General features: G+C 37.2%; 1 non-coding gene across 1 annotated transcript; it reads left to right on the forward strand.

Annotated features, from left to right (window-relative positions):
• Positions 1-19,123: 19,123 nt before the first annotated feature.
• On the forward strand, positions 19,124-19,230 carry LOC131621121 (small nucleolar RNA R71). The gene has a single exon (XR_009289451.1). It is a non-coding gene; the product is annotated as a small nucleolar RNA R71 (small nucleolar RNA).
• Positions 19,231-23,526: the final 4,296 nt, after the last annotated feature.

Here is a 23,526-nt window from a genome sequence, read left to right on the forward strand (position 1 = left end):
TTTCTCTTATACAAATTCAAATCAATACATAAAGCTCCAAGACACATTCTCCTATACAAGGCTCAGAAACTAGGGTTTGGTTTGTTCAAGGGAAAATCAATGAATCAATGGCTCCAAGGCATCCCATATGGCTCAAGATATTTCACATTACCTCTATGACAAGTATCAAGTCTCAGCTTAAAGGATTGGTCACTCAATTGTTCAGAAAGTCAGCGGTCGACTGGGTTAACCTAAAAGTCAACTGTGGTCAAAGTAAAGTCAAAACTCCTGATTTTTTGTCAACATCCTCATATTGAAGTATCATTCACCATTTGATCAAGAATTGATCATGGTTCATCAAGGAAAGATCGGAAATCAACAATTCCAAAAGTTTCTAAATTAGGGTTTTCATAGGAGAAAGTCAACTGAACTTTGACCAGCCATAACTCCCACATGGAACATCAGAAATTTTCCATCCAAAGCTCATTTTGAAGGAAATTTGATTCTCTACAACTTTGTCTCTCACATGCCAAGTCTAAAAATGCTTCATTTGAGAGACATGGATCAAAAGATTATAGGTCCTTTTTGAAAGTCAACCAAAAGCAGTTTTTTGTCAAAGCCCATATCATCAAGATAAAATCTTCAAATGGAAAAAGGCTTCCAAAGTGGCTTGTAGAGGACATCTTGAGGTTTCTAAAAAGTCCTGTAACTCTTCCATACCTCAAAAATTGAGAGAGATAGGCCTTGTCAAAGTTGGACCATTTTGGAGGGAAAAATGTGAAGAAAAAGATTCAAACTGAAATTTTTTGCAAACACACCCAATATTTTAATGTCCAATCTTGTTCCCTAAGCCTATAAGAGTCCCCAAACGAAATCCCACAATTATTTGATTTTTATTCTATTTTATTGGATTTTTTATTCATTTAAAATACAATTTAAACCAAATAATTGAGAGAAAATGTAAAAGATATGATTTGCTTTTATTTCCAATCATTATCAATCACAAAAATATTCAGTATTCATGATAAAATTCGTGCAAGAACAAGATTGGTAAAATAAGATTGAGATTGACCAATTTTGGAAAGGGAAAATCAAGTTTCAATCAAGATTTCAATTATTGGATTCAAAGAGATTGGATTAGTTTTTGTTAACCTAAAATCCATCACACATATATATGGAGACAATTCAGACTTAAAGGGGGAATGGTTTCTGCCTCATGAACCCCTAACAAAAGCAAAAAAAACGTGAATGTAAAGGGAGAGAGGAGACCAAGTTCCAGGGTAATTTGAGTCATACAAACTGTTCCAACACATTCTTGGATGCACACTGATCGATTCCAGCCAATCTCAAGCAAGCAAAGCATCCTGAGTTGCAAAATCGCGATCCTGGTTTCATAACTTCTTCTCTTTTATTTTTTTGTTCGGTTTCGTGCATACACACATTCTCAATCATATTTGATCATGTATTCTTGTTAATGTTCATGTTCTGATACTCACTGAATGATTTAATTATATTTTTAACGCATGAATCATTATCTGCCATAGTTAGGATTTTATGTTTTGGAATTGGGAACTCTGGCTACAAGGAAAATTAGAGGAAACCGAAGGCACTATTGGATCCAATGGACGATTTTTAATCGATTCAGGTCATTATTATTAATTTACGACTTTATTTGCTGAGTTTGGATGATTGCAGAGGTTAGCTATGGTTTGGTTTGCAGGTGAATCGTAGCTAAATCGCAGGCGAAAGTTTCGTCCCAACGAAGAAGACGATGGAGGCTGCGCGCATGTATTCTCGTTTAAATTTTTGCACTGTTACGCTTTCATATATATTGTTTAGCACTTGTGTTATTTGCAAAAAGGAATTAACGAACGAGTGGCAAAAGCAAGGAGCGAATGAGTGAAGAAGCGCTGGTTCGATCCCCAGCTTCTATGTCTAATTTTCTTAATTAACAAAGCTCCTTGATCCCACACGCGTAATCCCAGGATACATACGTTGCTCCCTCTCATCCTGGCCATTAGATGCGTGTCCAGTCAGATCTAATGCTCCCTCATGCTGATGGCACACCATACACACTCAGCAGCATCCCTCATCTGATCCAAGCTAAGTTTTCCAAAAGAATTTTTTTCTTTATTTATATAATTTTGCTATTTTATTTTTATTCTATATTTTGTTTAAATGGTTCTATAATAAATTCTTTTTCATAAAATACCATAATACTATAAAAATAGTCACTTTAATGATTGTAAATAATATTTATTTATTTTCTTTAAATTAATTTAAATTGTATAAATTATTTATTTAGTTATTTATTTTTTCTTAATTGATAAAATATATATAAAGGTCATACATTTAATCGAGCTTAATTTTGCCATCGATTTAATTAATTAGGTTGAAAAACCAATAGTTAATTAAATCGATCATTTATTCTATTAACCATGGCTAACTTGTACCCTAATCAGGGTTCGTGAAGATCAGTCGCTACACTGAAAAAGTATTTCTTTGTGCATTTTTTTCAGGGTTAGCAACATGGTTTCTTCTGACTACAAACCACGTCAAAACAAAAGCTAAGTTCTATCCTTTTTCTTATTTAAATTTTCTTTGACCTTTTATTTATTTTTAGGGTTTGATTCCCGCCGTCAATGAATTCCTTCTACACTTACTTCTTCCTATTATATTTTCTATCAATTCTCAGATGATCAGAGTCAATGCTCAAGGCAAACCTTTGCCCGTCAACCTTCATCAATCGAAGCTAAGTGTCCTTTATCCTTTTTTATTATTATTATTATTTTTATTGATTAGGGTTAACCGTACCTGATTTCTGAACTGATAATGCACTCATCTATGTTTTATTTTCTTTTCCCTAATTTTCAGGGTTTGCCAATTGCCGAAGCTTCGAATAGACGATAACCCTAAACCCTGATCTTAATTATTACCTGTTCAGACCTATTTATTTATTATCCTCCGCTGGTTTCAGCTCCCCTTTCCTCCGCTGGTTTCATTTTCCCCTTCCCCGTATTGCTTTAATTATGTTTGTTTATTGACTGATATGGTTAGTAATTTTAGGGAGTGCAACCCTGAATTAAAATAGAATCACTTAATTATTATAAGATAATATATTCTGAACAAATCACGTGATTGGTGCACACACGCACACTTTTGGGGTAACCTCTCTGTTGCCTGTTGCCTTGTTGCCTGTTGCCTTGTGTTTTTTTTGCAGAATAGCCATGTCCCTCGAATACGAGGATACCTCAGCCATGTTGCCTCGATAAATACAAAGGTCATAAGACCCTAATGATGCTGCCTTCGATACACCAATATGACCTCAACCCTCGAAAGTTGCCTACAAAAAGGCTGAGGTATCCTCTGGCTGCCTACGAAAGGCTATTCTGGTTCTTCCCTTAGACTACCTGCCTCTCTATGGCATGGGACAGTCTTATGGCGAACGAACTCTCGATGACCCTTCAACCTCCAAATGAAAGGCTTCCTGCCCTTTTATGGCATGGATAGACCCTTTCACCCTGAAAGGCTAAAAAGAACATTTTCCATTTAACCAGGTAATTGCCCCTAATTGCTTTGCCTTGCTCTAAAACCTTTTTCATATTCTTTCTCATAAACCTTCAAAATGGCTACGCTCATTTACGAGCTAAAGTCCATATTCACTTCTTCTACATTTCTGAACGAAAAAGAGCAAAGCAATTAAGAGCCCATGGAAAACCATGGATGCAAAGGGTGCCTTACACCTTCCCTTTGCATAATTACCCCCCAAACTCAGTTTTTATTTAAAAGGTTTTTCCTGTTCTTTTAGCCTTTCCTAAATTTGGATAAAATAAAAGTCGGTGGCGACTCATGCTTAACCGCGACATTTCGATAAAAAAAAGTCAGTTCACCGTATTACACTCAGCATGAGAGATAGCATTTAGCAATATGGTTCTAGACTTGTGATGATTCTTGAAGTCTTTCTTTTGCGCATCACTCATGGCTTGTCTAGAAATCTTGACACCTTGAGCATTTATAGGATGTGTGTAACCATCCAGCACTAGATCCCATAAGTCACCATCTTGACAAAGAAAGTAACTTTTGAGTCTATCTTTCCAATACTCAAAGTTTTCACCATCAAAAACTGGTGGTCTATTATAGCCATTGAAACTATTGCTTCCATTACCATTGTTATTTTTTCAGGAGTAGGAGTAGATGAACTTGTTTAAATCATTCTGACTTTGTGTTTTTCTCCCTGAATCTTTTGTCTAACACGGTTAAGTGCTTGCACCTAGAACCGGTGCTCTGATGCCAATTGAAGGATAGAAAAACACTTAGAAGGGGGGGGGGATGAATAAGTGTTCTCAAAAACTTGGAAGATAAAAACAATCAACACAATGATTTTTATCCTGGTTCGTTGTTAACCAAACTACTCCAGTCCACCCCTGACAAGGTGATTTACCTCAACTTAGGATTTAATCCACTAATCAAACTGATTACAATGGTTATCCACTTAGAAACACTCTAAGTCTTCTAGAGTATCCTGATCACAACTTGATCACTCTAGGAAATCTTTTACAATCAATGTAAAATAAAGTTTACAAGAGTTTGAATGCTTCTAATAAAGCTGTAATCACAACTGTGATATTTCTCTTAAGTTCCAAACTTAACACTCACTAAATATTACAAAGAGTTTGTGAGGTTGAAGATGAAGTTTGTAAGCTTTTGAATTTGACAGCGTTTCTGTATGTTTTGCGCAAGTGTTGTGTTCAGCTTCTGATGAGAACTTCTATTTATAGGCTGAGAGGAAATGATCGTTGGGGTGCATTTAATGCTTTGCGTGAATAGTACAACGCTGCATTTAATGTTTCACACTTTTGTCAACTACCTCGAGCCTTGGTTTTGGTGCTTTTACTGACTTTGCCTTTTATAGCTTCTAACGTTCCTTTTGTCAGTCAGAGATTTGATGTTACAACCTTTCATCTTGTACTTTCTTATGGACTCAGATTTATAGATAACAACGTTTGAATATCAGAGTCATCAGCTTTGGTGCAGAGCATCTTCTGTCTTCTGACTTTGAAGAGCTTGAGCGTGATACCATCAGAACTTCAGAGCTTATTCTTCTGACTTCTATTCTTCTGATGCTTTCCAGATCATGTTCTGATTCTGCATGACCATCTTCTGATGTCTTGCCAGAGCAAGTTCAGATGAAGCCATCCAGAACTTTATGAGTCAGTTGCTTCTGAGCGCTGATTTGTGTATACTCTTTATATATTTCCTGAAATGGAAAATGCAAAGGATTAGAGTACCACATTGTCTTATACAAAATTCATACATAATGTTATCATCAAAACACAAAATATTGATCAGAACATTTCTTGTTCTAACAAAGAAGACCGGAAGTGTCTCCGGCGATTGCATGTGTGTTAATGGCTTTCTCTCTCCGATCCAACGTGGCATTTGCTTACTGGTCGACTTCCCATCATTTTGGTGCTTTTGTTTTTACTCACCTGATTGTATAGTGACGCGTTTAGCTGTGATTGGCCCAAGGAGTGTTTTGTCTTGTAGTCACTAACTTAGAGCTGACCAATTGATTTTATAGTCATTATTAGTTTGTCACATTATCTTCATTTTTTATGTAAATAAAAACCATAGTGTAATAAAAATAATTCACATGCTGAAAAATACTGACCAAAATAAAACACAAAATAGAATGGCATGTATAAGAATGGGACATTCAAGACTGGGCCTGGAACGTTTTGTACAACCACACCCCTTAATGACTAATGCACACACAATTCACAGGACTTGGGCTCTAGCGTCTTTGTTATTTGCACCACCCTATTCCTGGCCCAATGCGCCATTCAACCATGATTCAGTTTAATTCCTTCTTGCTAATACACCCCTGCCAGTGTTATCTCTTTGTGCTTATAAATTGTTTTCTCTTCAGCTATTAATTCAAAAATCATTTTCCACTGGAATAAAAAATCAATAAAAATATGTTTTGGGTAGTTTTATGTGTGTAGATAATTGTAGTATTTTTTGTAGAATTTTAGAATTCATTTTACTATTTTTGATAAATCTTGTCCTCACATATGTTCATTTTCTTTTTATGTTTGATATGTTTTACAAAATAATTTGGTTAAATGCCTTAGGAATAGAATTTAATTGCCATTTTTTTGTGGAATCAGTAGACTCATATATCATAATGTGTTTAAAAAATAAAAGTCTAATTCCATGTTTTGGTTAGGTTTTCATTAGGTTTTCTATACCCGATTGATGTGTGTTTCTAAGTGGATAATCATGTGAATTTGACCTATAATTTGATTTGCATTTATGCAATAGCCTTAGTTTCTTTTTGTATATACCATTAGAAGTGTTTAAAAGTACCAAGACCTGGAGGGGAATTTTAAATCATTTTCTTCTATTTTTACTTGAATTTTCTTTCTCATGTGTATATAAAGGTTTTGTTTAGTCCCTTCTTGTAAACAATTTTATTTGAATGACTTAGGGATAGAATTTCATCATGATCTTTTGCATATTCCCCTTAGATATAAATAGGTTTATCTTGTACATAAAAAACTCCTTTTAGTTTCAATTTTAATTCAATTTTGGTTTAGGTTTATAAGCTTGATTCATGTACATTTGAATGATAATTAGTAGCTAGTATTGGTTGACATTTCACTTCTTGCTTAGCTATGCTTATGGGATTCATTGTGTGTAGTCTCTCTAAGGAGTAGACTTGGTTAGGGACTTCATTAAGTCACCTATAATGGGATTCACTTGCTTTATCTTTGCTTATCTCTTACCTTTATGCTTACCATATTCCCTTAGGGCGGTGACTTCAATCTTCATTAAGATTAGTCACATAGAACAACTTAGGTTGTAGTCTATGCATGTTAACATAGGTAGAGATTCCCTTATCCTCGACCTTAGGGCCATTAGCATGATAATGTTAGGATAGTTAGAGGTATAGGTTCCCTTTGTGCATAAATACAAATTAATAAAAACACAATAAAATACTTAATAAAGGCTGGAAATAATAAAAAGGGAATGGAAGCTCTCGTCTCCCTTGCTTAAGGGAATCACTTGAGCAGAAGTTCCCAATCATAAAAAATACCAACCAAGAGTCGCTCGAGCCTCGCTTGCATAAGGGAGTTACTCAAAACGCTCGACATACTTTTCTTTTTTGCTTTTAAGAGCATGTTACTTCCGCTTCATTCCCAGCTTAAGTCTCCAAAGGTCGAGCAGCAGAGTGTGATGTAACTGTTCACTAAGAAAACACCAACAAACAATAAAAAACATAGAAAATCTTGAGCAGAACTACGGTGCTCTGATTCTTCTTAAGAGGATATGTAGGCATAGAGGCAACTCTAGCGAGCACAATAATTATTAAAAAACTTTAGAGTTAATCATGCATTGCATTAGTGATATATACACCCTTTAGATAGAAACAAACATAGGTGGATATCATCGAGTACGATGGGCGTAAGGGGTGCTAGCACCTTCCGCTTGCGTAACTGAATCCCGTACCCTGTTCTCTGGTCTAAAGACCTTGTTCTTATTCGAGTTAGGTTTCCTGGTATTCCTTTCCCTCGATGGGATAAATATATTAGTGGCGACTCTGATCTATTTTTCGTGGTAGCGACAGCTGGCGACTCTACTGGGGACTGTGATAGACCTGTGTTGGTCCATTCCTAGCGAGTTGGTCCTAGACTTTGTTTGTTTGTTTGTTTTATTGGGTGTGCTATATATTGCTTATGTGTTGCATTCATTTATTTTAGGCTTGCATATCATATCTATTTTCTGCTTGCATATCATGTTTACATTCCCGCATTCTGGACCATATTTCTGGGCCCCCGTGGGGGCCACATATCTTTCTGCTTTGTTTTGCAGGTGGGGAGTTTGTGTGAGGTAAAAGGCCCACTACCCAGGCCAGTGATACATAGGATTAGCGTGGATGCCCATGTTGACTCCAGTAGCGCTTGCTATGATCGAGCTTGACATGGGGTGCCACAACTGGACGAGGTTCTTTCATGGAACACTGTTTCTGGCACGCTTGTTGCCTCAAACACTTTGTACCCCGTGGGAACTGTAGACCCTAGTGACCATTAGGGACATCCCGTCCATGTCTAGACTACATACCCGTGAAACTGGGATGGAACAGGAAACCTTGGCTCCTACATACCATTGGTTCTTTATATTTGAGGTTGGGCCTTTATTTGGTCTGCTCTTATGGTGCTTGATATTCTGGTGTTCCAAAAAGGCGTCGAACCTTTGATCTTGGGACATTCGAACTACAAAGGCTTTACATCTGTTATTCAGAGGATTGTACAGTGGTTACTAAGATTATATGGACCTTGATCCCATGCTTTTACATTGCATAACATCATTGCTTCATCCACTTTGTTTGTGGGGAATCCTAAAGTCTGTTTCCAAAAAATAATAGAAAAAAATAGATACTCCATATAAAACAAGGCCTTGATTTCCAAAAAGTGGAAAGAAAAGAGAAACAAAAAGTGTGAAAAGACTTTAGGATTCTCCATAAATGAAACATGCATTCATACTATCATCCATTTCATGGTTCTCTCATGAGCTTATGGGGGCCCTTTTTACTCAGATTCTGATCTCAGCAACAAAGTTGACTTCTCGCCGCTACGTGCTTGAAAGTTAATAATGGAACAACTCCGTGAGGTTTTGACTAAGATGAGAACAAAATGGGTACTAATGTGAATTAGTGTATGGAGGCTATTCAAGTGTTTCTCTTAGACAAGAAGAGTTGAGAGAGGTTCGTCAAATGCCAAATGCAAATGTTAATTTCCCCTCAGGGAAAGTTCTTATGAATTAGAGTGTCTGAAGTATTGTTGAGGTTCTTATTACCGTTAAGGAGACTCCACATCATGAGAACAATTTTGAAATTGAAGTCTTCAAGTTTCCGATTATTGAAAATGAAAAAGGTTCCACCTCTTGGAGAAAAGGTTGAAAGCCATACAAGGTCGTGACTCCTTCGAGTTAGACATTGTGTATTTTTGACTAGGGCTTGATATCAAGAGCTACAAAAGTCATTTATTCTCACTTCAGATGGTTTGGACATGCAAGTCAAAATGGAAATTATCTCTTGTACATGTGTGGAAGTTGCTTGGGGCTCCCGACTGAGGGATAAGCAAGACATTGTCTATCTTGCGTATTGCACCATTCGCATTGCTCGAATCCTTAAAGCATTACAAATTATTATATGACTCCGTCAGAATATTTGTCCATATGGTAATCAAGAGTGTTCTACGAAAACATTTATCATTCTCAAGGTTCTTCTTCATATCCTAGGTCCCCTCTACCCGAAATTTTCTTCTCAATGGCCTTTTCTCGTCAACAGAGAAAGAAAGAATATGAGAAATAAACAAAATGATGTAATTCAAGTGCCTTGTGCCCAGTTGATTCCCTGTTGGTTAGAATCTCGGTTGGCTAAGATTTGTGTTGTGGGTCTTCCTTACCACATATAGCTCTCCTGAGTGTGATGATCATATTAGCTTATTCCATTTATAATGATGATTACTGTTCTAGCATCTATATTTGGGGTCCCCGACTGAGGGATAAGCAAGACATTGTCTATCTTGAGTATTGCATCATTTGCATTGCTCGAATCTCTAAAGTAAGGCAAAAACTTACAACTCTTGTGAAGTAGTCTAAAGTGTTCTGCAACACCAAACGGTAACGCTAGGTGATTGCCATGCTGGGGCACCTGGCCATTCAACTGAAGATTGTAAGTCGTCCAGAGGCAAAGTTCAAGTCCTCGTTGATTTCTGAACAATCACATTCACTCCAAGAGGTTGTAGGCACAAACTAAAGTCTCAATAGGGTATCAAAACTGTAGAAAGCATTCAAGAGCAATAAGTCTAGACGGAGTCAAGTCTCCTCAACAATGGCATTCATTTAGTTCTTTACTGCATTCTCATTTGTAACATTTCATTGTTTGTTTAAGCATTTAATAGCATGTAAAAATTTGTTAATTTCTGAATGAAAATCATAATGCATTATTTATGTTTGTCTTGAAGTAATCCATTCTTTTTCACTCATAAAATGTTTTTGGCATTACGATACCAACTTTACTAATCGCTTTCTTAGGCAAAAAGCGGAGGGAGAATGATGACAATAAAAAATGAAAAATCCCTAATTGTGTGTTTTTGAATAAAACCCTACTGAGGATGTACAGGCATTGTTTCAAATCCCCAAACACCAGAGATATAAGGGAGATAGACCCTCGTTAACCCCTTTGAGCCTTGAAGTAGGAATTTCTTTTATGATAAGAAAAACCCTTATTTTTAACCCTGGGGCAGGGTGGTGTTCAGTTAATTCGACCAAGCGTTCAAAACTCATAAAGGGTATGTATCTAAGGATACAACAATGGTTATCCTTCAAAAGGTTGAGGAGAGTCAAAACCGTGATGGTTATCCTTCACCTACCAAGAGGGCAAAAGATGATGATACCATAATGGTAATCCTTCATCAATCATGGAATGAGGCAGTCGCAATCACTTCCAACGAATCAAAGACAATGCGAGGTCACACGACTTGTTCAAAAAAAAAGAAGAGCACAAAAAAAGGAAAAGAAAAAATGATAAAAGAAAAAAATATATAGCAATAAATAGAAAATGATGGTGAAAGTAAAGCAAGAACAAAGTCGTGTGATAATGAATCAGAAGAATAAAAGGTGAGTGACTGCTATGTTCGAGAAACCTCATTGATTCCTCAATCGTTTCAAAATTCCTTGTGAGGGATGAACACTCATGATTGAGTTAACTGAATATAGGAATGGAGAACATCACGAAGGGGGTGGGTACCAAATAATTTTGAGCCTAAAAATCCTTTGTTTCTGAAAACCACGAACCCGGCCAAGTTACAACCCTTAAAAGTCCAAATTCACTATGCCAAATTTGTCTTTTAGCAGCACCCCTACGAAAGCGCTTTTAGGAAAAAGCGCTGCTATAGGTTTCGCTAAAAACAAAATAAAAAAACACGCAAAAAAAGCGCTCTTATAGGGGGGATTACGAAAGAGCTTTCAAAAAGCGCTGGTAAAGGCATGGGTACGAAAGCACTTTTCAAAAGCGCTCTTATAGGGGGGTTATGAAAGCGCTTTTAAAAGCGCTGCTATAGGTGTAAGGCTACGAAAGCGCTTTTACCCTAAAAAGCGGTAAAGCCATGGGTACGAAGGCGCTTTTCAAAAGAGCTGTCATAGCTGTTTTAAAATTAAAATTTTTAAAAACAAAATTAGACAGAACGCGTTTGCCCCTCACAAATCCCTAATTCCCTCTTTCTCTCTTGCCATCGCTGCGCCCATAGTGTAAGACCCGTAATTTTATAAATAAATTAATATTTTAAAATTATAATATATTCTCACCTCTATGATATATTTTTGATCAAATATATAGTTAAATAGTATTTATACTAATAAAATCTTAGAATTTTTATTTCATTAGTAGTTCAAGACATAAGTTTCTTAAAAATCTTGATTTCAGTCTCTTTAATGTTCGGTAAAATTAGCCGCCTTAATTTTTAAAACAACCCCTGTTTGATAAGGAGATTCTAGTAATAGAATAACAAAATTATTTAAGAGTTAAAAAAAATAGTTTCTCTTGAAATTAATTTCCGGTCTCTCCAATAAATGATAGTTTTACCCGCTTAAAATTGTAAACTAATCTCTGGTCATAACAAAATTTATCAGTGAAAACATAAATTATTTTTAATAGATTAATAAAAAGTTAATAATAAAAATAATAAAATTTATTTCTCTCGACCGATATTTTATATAACGCAGTATAGAATAACCCGAAAAAGAATTTTATTATCGGCAAAAATTATTCCGGGCATTTTTATCAGTGTCACGTAACACTGGAAGTTGCACTTATAATGTAAAACAAAAAAAAAATAAAATATTACCGGGAAAGATATCTACTACTATCCACTGCTAGGGATGAATATTGATGATGAGGGTAATTAAATTATGAAGTGCTGGTTAATGATGAATTTACGTCGGCAAGGCTTATTTTATGAAACGTGGAGCTGTAAATCCTACTAATATTACCATTCACATAGTAGTATTTAAATACTACTACCTCATACAATACAAGCTTCTAGTGTTTTCAAATCTCTACACTACTTTGGCCAAGGTAAATAAATCTCTTCTCTAAAGGACTAGAACCACCATGTTTATAAGTTATCTATCTGCAAGTAGTGTTTTCATAGAAATTAATTGTTTCTTTTTCCTCTTTTTACAAATAAATTTGTATAGAGTATATTGTCTTTAAATAAATTAAATTGGACTTTATAAGAATATTGTAAAGCATAGTGGGGTATAGTTAAGTAATAATTTTTTTTATACGAAGAAAAACTAGTATGAAGATAACTTAAGATATATTATGATCAATTTTAGTAATATAATTATTATTAGTTAAAATTTCTCAACATGATTCTCTTATTAAATAATAATAAAAATATTTTTAGTCCTCCAAATCTTATGTTAAGATAGTCCTTGATTATGCTAATGTACAACAAGCATTAAGTTTTAATCTAGTTTAACTAATTTCCTTTTATAAAATCTAGCTTGAATTCTTAAAACCAATCTAAATATAAAATTCACTATAATGCTTAAATAAAAAAAGGGACACTATTTCTCATAAAGTAAACCATTAACTGATTTAGTTGTGGAAATAATTCATTTTTTAATTCACTCTTGTTGTTAAAAATTGGGGTGTTACATTGTGGTATCATAGCCTAGGCTTAGCTTCGTAGGAACCGTTAGTTTAGTGTCTTAAGTTGATCACACGCCGAGTAAATTCTTAGTGATCAGCTACACATTTTCGAGATCATAAAATTTTGACAGCCACTCGCAATTTGACAGTAATATATTAGAAATTCTCTTGAAACAGGTAATGAGAATTCTAATTTAGTATTGATTTTGTAGGAGAACTATGCCTCCAAGACGTGACAATACTAACGACCATCAGGTAGATAAAATGGCCCAAGCTATGGCCAATATGGCAGCCGCTGTTACTGCCCAAACTGCTGTTAAGAACCTTCGAGATTTGGAGAAGCGAGACCGAGAGATAAGGGCCGGAGAATCAAGAGGATTAACCGATTTTCGCCGCCACGACCCACCTAAATTCCAAGGGGATGTTACTCCCGAGAAGGCTGACTTATGGCTACAGGAAATTGAAAAGATCTTTGAAGTAATCAATTGCCCTCCAGGGGCAAGGGTGTTGTATGCCACCTATCTTCTCTTAGGCGATGCAGAGTATTGGTGGAGGAGCACTAGATTGATGATGGAGTGCGCACAGGAAGAAGTGAATTCGGAATCCTTTAAAATGAAGTTTTTAGACAAATACTTTCCCATAGGTGCAAGGACCAAATTGGGAGACGACTTTCTGAAACTTCGACAGGGGGATATGACTGTAGGTGAGTATGCCGCCAAATTTGAAAATTTATCTAGGTATTTCCGATTCTTTAGGGAAGGAGTGGATGAAGTTTACATGTGTCACCGTTTCCAAGAGGGACTCAAGTACAAAGTATAAGACTCAGTGATACCACTAGGGATGCAACGATTCCAATCATTGGTGGAGAAGTTCAGAGAGGTGGATGAGATGAAGAATAAGAGGACAAATCGCGGGACGATACAGAACTCTGGAGGACCTAGCCGTTCAAATTTTCAGAATCAAGGACGTAATAAACAACAAATAAGACCATACCAACGACCACACTATAACAACCGAGGACCTCAAAGAACAGAAAACTATAACACTAGGGGAGGAGGAGGAACTCAAGTTGCCCCCGGGGTACGTTGTTTCCATTGTGGTGAGGGTGGACATTATGCAAGCGATTGTCCTAATAAGGGTCCTATCTGCTTCAAATGCAACAAAAGAGGACATGTGGCAAAGGACTGCAAAGCCCCAAAGGCAGAGCTAGCCGTGAATACTACCAGAAATATTCGACCAACTGCTCAAGGAAGAGTGTATTGCATGGGTGCAGAAGGAAGATCTCCGTCCAACAACTTGATCCAGGAGAATTGTGAAATTGAAGGTACCATTTTAACTGCACTTTTTGATTCTGGGGCAACACATTCATTTATATCCAAGGATTGCGTTGATCAATTGAAAATGATAGTAACTCCACTACCTTTTGACTTGGTAGTATCTACCCCTGCTAAGGTTATAACTGTGAATACTGCATGCTTGTTATGTAGAGTAGTGGTTCAAGAGAGGGAATTTCTAGTTAATCTAATATGCTTGCCCCTACAATCTCTCGAGATTATTCTCGGAATGGATTGGATGTCATATCATTATGTTATGTTAGACTGTGCTCGAAAGTTGGTTATTTTTCCTGAGCTGGGGGTTGTTAAATACCTATCAGCTAACCAACTTAAAGCTTCTCGAAAGAATGGAGCCTTGGACCTTTCAATACTTGCTAGTATAGAGGTTATGGCTGAAGTCAAGATTGAAGAAATGTTAGTCGCTCGAGACTTTTAGGATGTGTTTCCTAATGAGATTCTGGGTTTAGCACCTGTAAGAGACATTGAATTCTTCATCGACTTACACCCGGGAACGAGACCCATTTCCATTGCACCATATCGGATGGCACCAAAGGAACTTCGAGAACTTAAAGAACAATTGGAAGACTTGATGGAGAAGGGACTCATTAGGCAAAGTGTTTCCCCATGGGGAGCTCCAGTGCTTTTGGTAAAGAAAAAGGACGGGCGTTCCCGACTATGTGTGGACTACAGGCAACTTAACAAGGCAACCGTGAAGAATCGATACCCCTTACCTCACATTGATGACTTGATGGATCAACTTAAAGGAGCATCTGTATTTTCTAAGATTGATTTGAAATTCGGCTATCATCAAATTAGAGTAAGAGAAGAAGACATACCAAAGACTGCATTCAGGACTCGTTATGGACATTATGAGTACCTAGTCATGCCGTTTGGAGTGACTATTGCACCTGCTATTTTTATGGATTACATGAACCGAATTTTCCACCCATTTCTAGACAAATTCGTTGTTGTATTCATTGATGATATCCTTGTTTACTCACGAAGTAAAAAGGAACATGAAGAGCATCTACGTCAAGTGCTACAAATCCTGCGTGAAAAGAAGTTTTATGCTAATCCGTCCAAATGTGAATTCTGGCTAGAAAAGGTAAATTTCTTGGGACACGTCATATCAAAGGAAGGAATTTCTGTAGATCCAGCGAAGATTGAAACCGTGCTCGCATGGAAACATGCTCAGACAGTTACTTATATAAGGAGTTTCGTATGATTGGCCGGATACTACCGACGATTCATTGAGGGATTCGCAAAGATAGTAGCTCCATTGACTCAACTAACTAGAAAGGATTAACCTTTTTCCTGGACTGAGAAGTGTGAAGCCAACTTTCAATTGTTAAAGAAGAAACTTACAACATCGCCTATTCTGATCCTGCCGCAACTTGAGGAGCCATACGAAGTTTATTGCGATGCATCTCATCAGGGATTTGGGTGTGTGCTGATGCAAAACCGAAAGGAGGTAGCATATGCTTCGAGACAATTGAAGACTCACGAAAGAAATTATCCCACTCAAGATTTGGAGCTTGCAGCTGTGGTTTTTGCGCTAAAGATTTAGCGTCATTATCTCTATGGGTGCACGTTCACAGTATTCAGCGATCATAAGAGTTTGAAGTATTTGTTTGATCAGAAGGAATTAAATATGAGACAAAGAAGATGGATGGAAACCTTGAAGGACTAAGATTTCACATTACAATATCACCCAGGAAAAGCAAACATAGTGGCAGATGCATTGAGTAGGAAAGATGTTCTTGCGACAACATCACTAATGGCCAAACAACAAGAGCTTTGGGAAACTTTTAGAGACATGCACCTAGACGTAAAATTGGGACAAGGAACTCTTCAATATGGAATGATCAAGATCTAAAATGGATTGTTGGAAGATATTCGAAACTATCAGAATGATCCGCTCTTGGAAGAAAAAAGAGAATTGATGGTACAAGGAAATACACCCGGTTTCAAAGTAGGACCCGATAACATCTTAAGGTGCAACAAAAGAATCTGTGTACCCAATGTTGCGGGGATAAGGAAGCTAATTTTAGAGGAAACTCACAAGAGCAAACTTAGCATTCACCCTGGAGCAACAAAGATGTATAAAGATTTGAGACAAAACTATTGCTGGCCAGGAATGAAGAAGGCGGTGGCAGATTATGTAGCGTCATGTTTGACTTACCAAAAAGCAAAGATAGAACACCAAAGACCAGCAGGAATGTTGCATGCCTTAGATGTTCCTGAGTGGAAGTGGGATAGCATTTCAATGGATTTTATCACCGGATTACCAAAAACTCGAAGGATGCATGACTCAATTTGGGTGATTGTCGATCGTCTGACCAAGTCTTCTCATTTCCTACCTGTGAGAACAACCTATAATGTGGCCAAGTTAACAGAAATTTACATTTCCGAGATTGTTAAACTACATGGGGTACCTTCCAGCATCGTGTCAGATCGAGACCCAAAGTTCACGTCACATTTTTGGGGTGCTTTACATGAGGCGCTTGGAACAAAGCTAAGATTAAGTTCGGCATATCATCCACAAACAGATGGACAAACAGAACGAACGAATCATTCATTATAGGATTTACTGCGGGCATGTGTACTGGATGATAGAGGGAATTGGGATGATATACTACCTCTAATTGAATTCACCTACAACAACAATTTTCATAATAGCATCGGAATGGCTCCATTTGAAGCTCTATATGGGCGAAAATGTCAGACGCCATTATGTTGGTATCAAGATGGTGAAAGTATGATTGTAGGTCCAAAAATGGTTCATCAGACTACAGAAAAGGTTAAGAACATTAAGGAAAAGATGAAAGCTTCACAAGACCGTCAAAAAAGCTACGCCGACAAAAGACGTAGGCCGTTTGATTTTGAAGAGGGAGACCACGTGTTCCTCCGTGTCACACCTACCACGGGAGTGGGGAGAGCAATCAAAACACGTAAGTTAACTCCAAAGTTTATTGGGCCCTATCAAATAACTTCAAAAATTGGACTAGTGGCTTAGCGAATTGCATTACCACCCTTTTTATCTGGCATACATGATGTGTTCATGTCTCACAACTATGGAAGTACATTCCAGACCCTTCTCACATAATCAAACCAGACACCATTCAGCTTAAAGACAACTTATCATTCGAAGCAATACCTGTTAGGATCGAGGATAGGAAAATGAAGCTGCTAAGGAATAAAGAAATTCCGTTAGTAAAAATAATTTGGAACCAAACCACTGGTGATGCAACTTGGGAACTTGAAAGTGCAATCCGAGAGAAATACCCAGAATTGTTTACAGACGCGTAGTTTCGAGGAAGAAACTCTTTTAGGGGGGAGTATTGTAAGACCCTTAATTTTATAAATAAATTAATATTTTAAAATTATAGTATATTCTCACCTCTATGATATATTTTTGATCAAATATATAGTTAAATAGTATTTATACTAATAAAATCTTAGAATTTTTATTTCATTAGTAGTTCAAGACATAAGTTTCTTAAAAATCTTGATTTCAGTCTCTTTAATGTTCGGTAAAATTAGCCGCCTTAATTTTTAAAACAACCCCTGTTTGATAAGGAGATTCTAGTAATAGAATAACAAAATTATTTAAGAGTTAAAAAAAATAGTTTCTCTTGAAATTAATTTCCGGTCTCTCCAATAAATGATAGTTTTACCCGCTTAAAATTTTAAACTAATCTCTGGTCATAACAAAATTTATCAGTGAAAACATAAATTATTTTTCGTAGATTAATTAAAAGTTAATAATAAAAATAATAAAATTTATTTCTCTCGACCGATATTTTATATAATGCAGTATAGAATAACCCGAAAAAGAATTTTATTATCGGCAAAAATTATTCCGGGCTTTTTTATCAGTGTCACGTAACACTGGAAGTTGTACTTATAATGTAAAACAAAAAAAATAAAATATTACCGGGAAAGATATCTACTGCTATCCACTGCTAGGGATGAATATTGATGATGAGGGTAATTAAATTATGAAGTGCTGGTTAATGATGATTTTACGTCGGCAAGGCTTATTTTATGAAACGTGGAGCTATAAATCCTACTGATATTACCATTCACATAGTAGTATTTAAATACTACTACCTCATACAATACATGCTTCTAGTGTTTTCAAATCTCTACACTACTTTTGCCAAGGTAAATAAATCTCTTCTCTAAAGGACTAGAACAACCATGTTTATAAGTTATCTATCTACAAGTAGTGTTTTCATAGAAATTAATTGTTTCTTTTTCCTCTTTTTACAAATAAATTTGTATAAAGTATATTAAAATGGGTTGAGGTTGAGCAGGAAACGTGCCAGCAGGGGCAGCAGTAGGTGCTTGTTGTTGAGCTACTTGTGAGATTTGAGTTTCTAACATTTTGTTATGCGTAGCTAAAGCATCTACTTTGTTCGATAGTTGTTTTAGTTGCTCGCTATTGTGGATGTTTTGATTCAGGAAGTCCTTATTGGTTTGTTGTTGGGAAGCTATGAAGTTCTCCATCATGATTTCTAGATTTGACTTCCTAGGGGTGTTTTGAGCAGCTACAGGCGCTTTTTGGTAGCCAGGTGGTACAACAGGTGCTTGTCCAGGCGCGTACAACGCATTGTTGTTCTTATAAGAAAAGTTCGGATGGTTTTTCCATCCAGGGTTGTACGTGTTAGAATAAGGGTTTCCTTGAGCGTAATTTACTTGATCAGATGGGACTCCAGTCAAGAGTTGGCATTCAGCAACTACATGTCCAGTCAATCCACAAATCTCGCAGTTAGGTGTTACAGCGGCAGCGGTGGCTGAAGGAGTGATGGTTAAGTTCTCGATCTTTTGAGTTAAAGCGTCTACTTTAGCGTTAACGCGGTCTATACCACTTATTTCGTACATTCCTCCTTTGGTTTGGGCTTTCTCTAGAGCGGCTCGTTCTCCACCCCATTGGTAATGGTTTTGTGCCATGTTCTCTATGAGTTTGTATGCTTCATCATGGGGTTTGTCCATTAATGCTCCGCCAGCAGCGGCATCTATAGTCATTTTAGTGTTATATAAGAGACCACCATAGAAAGTATGGATGATCAGCCATGGTTCGAGTCCATGATGAGGGCATATTCTAAGCATGTCTTTGTAACGTTCCCAAGCTTCGAAGAGCGATTCGTTATCTTTCTGGGTAAATCCGTTGATTTGACCTCTGAGCATAGCAGTTTTGCTAGGCGGAAAGTATCTCGCTAAGAATACTCTCTTCAATTCGTCCCACGTAGTTATGGAATTGGAAGGCAGGGATTGAAGCCACGCTCTCGCTCTATCTCTCAAGGAGAAAGGGAAAAGGCGTAATCGAATAGCTTCGGAACTAACGTTGTTGGCTTTGATAGTGTCGGCGTATTGCACGAACACAGATAAATGGAGATTGGGGTCGTCTACAGGGCTTCCAGAGAATTGATTCTGTTGAACAGCTTGGACCAGTGAAGGTTTCAGTTCGAAATTGTTCGCCTCAATCGCAGGTGGTGCGATACTTGAATGCGGTTCAGCGCGCGAAGGAGCGGCATAGTCTCTAAGAGGACGAATAGCAGCCATCTCTAACTTCGGGATAATTTGATTGATTTGATCAGTAAAAATCAATTCCTGATTAATCGGAATTTCTGCTACTTCGGGAAGATTGCGAGCTCGACGTTTGACGTTAATGAAACGTTCGATCTCGTTAATTCGTTGTATTAAATCTCCTCCTTGTGAACGAGTATTTGGCATACAATCGTTCAGAAAGAAAGGGAAGAATAGTCCTAGTCTCTACGGTGTAACAGTGAGTTACGATATCGACTTAAATAGTCCCCGGCAACGGCGCCAAAAACTTGATCGCGACTTTACGTGTCTATAAATCTGATAACTGCAAGTGCACAGTCGTGTCGTGTAGTTTTAAAAGATATCGAATCCACAGGGACTATGAATCGATCTACCGTTATTTAAGGTTACTATGTAAAGCTAGGAGTACTAAAATTTCGATTGTTCCTAAGGGAAAGTGATTGTGAGAAAATAAAGAATAATAATAAAAGACAGGTATCAGTATGTATTTCGTTTAACTAAAGGTAATCCGAAGGTCCATTGGCTTTTGCATAATTAAATTAAAAATCTTTACTAATTCCATTGATTAAAAATCCTCGTCTCAAACTTTCGCTCTGTTGATTCAGACTACTATCCTAATCCTAATGTACGCTTTCGCCATCCCATTAGATTTTAGAAGAGCTTTTTGGAAACAATGTAATTAATAAAATGCCTATTTTACGAGGTTGTTATCTATTTAAATCTCCTAATCTCAAACTTTCGCTCTGTTGACTCGGAGCAAGCTAATAACCCTAACGTACGCTTTCGCCATCCCGCTCGAGTGTAAAAACAATTTTTGAAAATAAATAAGTTCCAATTAGTTTTAATACGCTTTCGCCATCCTTAAAACTAATGTCCTATGTCTACTATCTGGTTAAAGATCTCAAACTTTCGCTCTATTGATTTTAACCTTTGACCGTCCTAACCCCTCAAACTTTCGCTCTATTGGTTTTAAGACTTACTAATTAAATTAGACATATAAACCAAAAATAAGTGATAATTAATAAAACATAATTAAGCCAATTTATTTCGGATCCCTACGGTTAACTTACTTTACATACCAACACCTTTAGTAATTTAGCCAGACATATTAATACGATTAAACATGCATAAATAGGTTCGGTTCATAATAATAAGCATATTAAATGGCATATAATATATCATGCAAACAAATATGAATAAGGCGGTAAATAAAAACCTGAATTAAATAAATGGTAACTGGATCTTCAAGTACTAAACTTCCACCACAGGTTGGCTGGATCGTTCTTCGGAATTTAAATGGCAGAAAATAAAAACAAGGAAATAAAACGATAAATCTAACGTAAGGCTAGATCTACGAAAAGTTCACAACAATTTCCAGTGTAGAAATCGTTGTGAGAAAATAAACGGTTGAATGAAAGCAGAATAAAGAAAAGCGGTTCGCGGTCCAATTTCGGCAGCACTTCGTTGGCAGGAAATCGGACCCCTTGGAAGTGAGATAGCAGGTCCTATTTATAGGAGAGGTTTTGCTGTGACGTTGCGTGAAAAGAGGAACTTTTTGCAGACTGGGCGTGGAGACGTGCGTCTCCGTTTCTTCAGGAGGCAGCTTGACTGACTTGAGACGTGCGTCTCAAGTGGAGAAGATGTAGGAACATGGAGACGTGCGTCTCCCTTTGCTGACGTGGCATAGAGGACGTGGAGACGTGCGTCTCCACTTGCTGGGCAGGTTTGGGCCACGGGCCTTTGGTTCCATGGTGGGCTGAATATCTCTTTTGGGCCTTTTGGGTCCTAATTGCACCCCTCTTTCGCTTCAGCACTCCTTTTTCGTCTTTTAGGCATAAATATCGGTCATTTAAGCTCTATTTTCTTTCCTTTTCGCAAATAGTCGTAATTGAAGTGTAAAACCTGAAACAAAGCAAATACTCGCGTAATATCATAATAAATTAACATAATAAACGGAAAATGCTATAAATATCTATGGATTTTAAGCTAAATATACGATATAAAATCGTGTTATCAAATTCCCCCAGACTTGAACCTTTGCTTGTCCTCAAGCAAAATAATAAGATAAAGATAAATGAAACACACTTCCACCACGTCGTTCGGTCATACTCAGCTACATAGTGTTCTTATTTGAAAATAATGATAATGATCCTAGCAATAAACTTATAGTAACAACACTAAACAACTCCCAGTATGCATACCAATCCGAATCATGCCATTATAGCTCGACCTTTTTGACTCGTCATCAGGTTTCACCCTTTTCATTCGCGCGCAATCACATTAAGCCCATTATCTTGACACGCACATAGCAGAGTAGTCGGTTAGTGACTATGATCCTTCTCATGGAGTTCTGGCACAATATGTGGTATACTCCTTAGCATTCACTTGTAGATTGTGGGGAATCGGACAATAGTCCTTCCTACCAAGTTCAGTACCAGATGACTTCTGAACCAATCGACAGTGAGTTTTTAAATTCTTTGTATTTGAGATTTGCGACCGTTAGGTTAAATGATCTTGTGAGGATCACCTTACTTAGTAGGCACATTTCTTCTTATGGTTAGGCACATAATTTTTATTATGAGGATCATACACTTATATTCATCGACTCTCTGCGTAGTTTGTATCTAAGACGGTGCCGACTGCTAGGATAAACTACTAAGGGTTATTTCAAAACTTAAAGTCGATGGTTTTGGTATAACGGGTATTCAAATCGGTTACGCATACTTGGGGGTTTTAGAGTGTTGGGACAATAAGGATATTGACTATATTCAGTTTCAATGCGTTGAGTGTTTGAGTAGCTTCGTATTTCTCAAACGTGTGGGGTTTGCGTTTATCGTTTAGAGCAAAATTTTTGTTATGGCTCAAGAAAATGGAAGAAATTGAAATAACTACGGAATTATACATATAAGACTTAAATTCCATAAATATTCTTTATTGAATTTGAAAAACATTACAAGGAAGGGAAAATAACTGAAGGGAAAAATAAAACTAAAGGAAATAGAAATGATACGACTCCCCCAGACTTAGATGATGCAATGTCCTCAGTGCATAAGAACTACTCCTCATTGTTGCGGTTGCGAGAACTGCTCGCGCCTCTTGTACGAACACGGCGACGTCTATCAGGAGGAGAGTCATTCACACGAATGTCAAGATCATGCAAATATGTAGCAATTTCAGTGTATTGACTTTCGTTCCTAATAGCATAGTCACGGTGCTCCTGTTACATCTCTCGGATGAGCCTAATTGTTTCAGTTTGGTTTGTCTGCATAGCTTGAACGAGTTGATCTTGGCGTTGAATAGCAGCATACATGGCTTCAAGAGTGATAGGCGGAGGGTTGTTTGGAGGAGGTTGGTTGACATCAGCTTGCCCTTGGTTGAGTTCTTCTTCATTTGCATCCAGAGGTTCATTAGGATGTTCTTGTTGGTTATCTTGAGGGTTGTCTTCAATAAGCCTCCAACGTTGAACATAACGGATGTTGATTCTTTCAGGGCATGGAAGGATGCCATAAGGAATAGGAACTTTGTTGACGACCAAAGTGTATCGGCCATCATGGCGGGGTGAAACCAAGTGGGAGTCACGGCAGTAGGTGAGATCGAGTGACTGAGCAGGCTTCATGAGATGTGAGAGTGAGAGGAGCTCGTCACCAAGACCTAAAGCACAGGCCAAGGAAGTAATAATTCCGCCAAGCAAGAATGGATTTGTAGCGGGGGCGTTGACTAAACCTTGGATGTGTTGGAACATAAACGGTGCGGCATTGAAACGAATATTATTAAGCGCACAGTAGAGGAAAAATAATTCATTTTGGTTTACCTTGTGGTTGTTAGATCTCGCAAAAATAGTATGCCCCAAAACACGTTGAAAATAACGTATAGCGGGGTTTTGAATGTGAGAAGCATGGAGAGCTCTCCAACCGGTAG

Source organism: Vicia villosa, linkage group LG7, assembly GCF_029867415.1.
Source record: "Vicia villosa cultivar HV-30 ecotype Madison, WI linkage group LG7, Vvil1.0, whole genome shotgun sequence".
In the NCBI taxonomy this organism is placed as follows: Eukaryota; Viridiplantae; Streptophyta; class Magnoliopsida; order Fabales; family Fabaceae; genus Vicia; species Vicia villosa.